The sequence below is a fragment of the Penaeus monodon genome, chromosome 31 (assembly GCF_015228065.2).
Source record: "Penaeus monodon isolate SGIC_2016 chromosome 31, NSTDA_Pmon_1, whole genome shotgun sequence".
NCBI classification, from domain to species: Eukaryota; Metazoa; Arthropoda; class Malacostraca; order Decapoda; family Penaeidae; genus Penaeus; species Penaeus monodon.
Window position 1 is genome coordinate 484,256 of NC_051416.1, and position 374 is coordinate 484,629.

General features: G+C 42.5%; 1 protein-coding gene across 1 annotated transcript in view; it reads right to left on the bottom strand.

Moving 5' to 3' along the window:
• Positions 1–374, bottom strand: part of LOC119592871 (cAMP-dependent protein kinase catalytic subunit 1) — a gene marked incomplete at its 5' end in the record, with an annotated part of 28,100 nt that overhangs the window by 3,002 nt on the left and 24,724 nt on the right. Inside the window, 1 exon segment of the mRNA XM_037941765.1 lies at positions 1–374.

Here is a 374-nt window from a genome sequence, read left to right on the forward strand (position 1 = left end):
GCAAACTTCCTTATGGCTGGCACTCTATATCCTTCAACATGCTGCACACTTTTCACACTAACTGGAGAACCTGCACAACATCTCTCAAGTAAAAAGCTTCCTTCTGCCAACCACTGCATGACGTCAAAACTCAACCTCATCTCAGCATGAAGAGATGACTGGGGCAGCGAATAGCCTGTAGTTTATATATATACATATGAGACAGAAAACCTTGGAGCTGCATATTCTTGTAACATTGCAAAGTACAGTGACGCCAGGGTACCTTTCTCACTTTCATCAAAATATTGCACTATAAAGAAATGAGACGCTCTCGGGTAACTTCTTAACAGAAATCCTCTACGGTTAGTGTGGTACATAAACAAGAGCGCCAGACC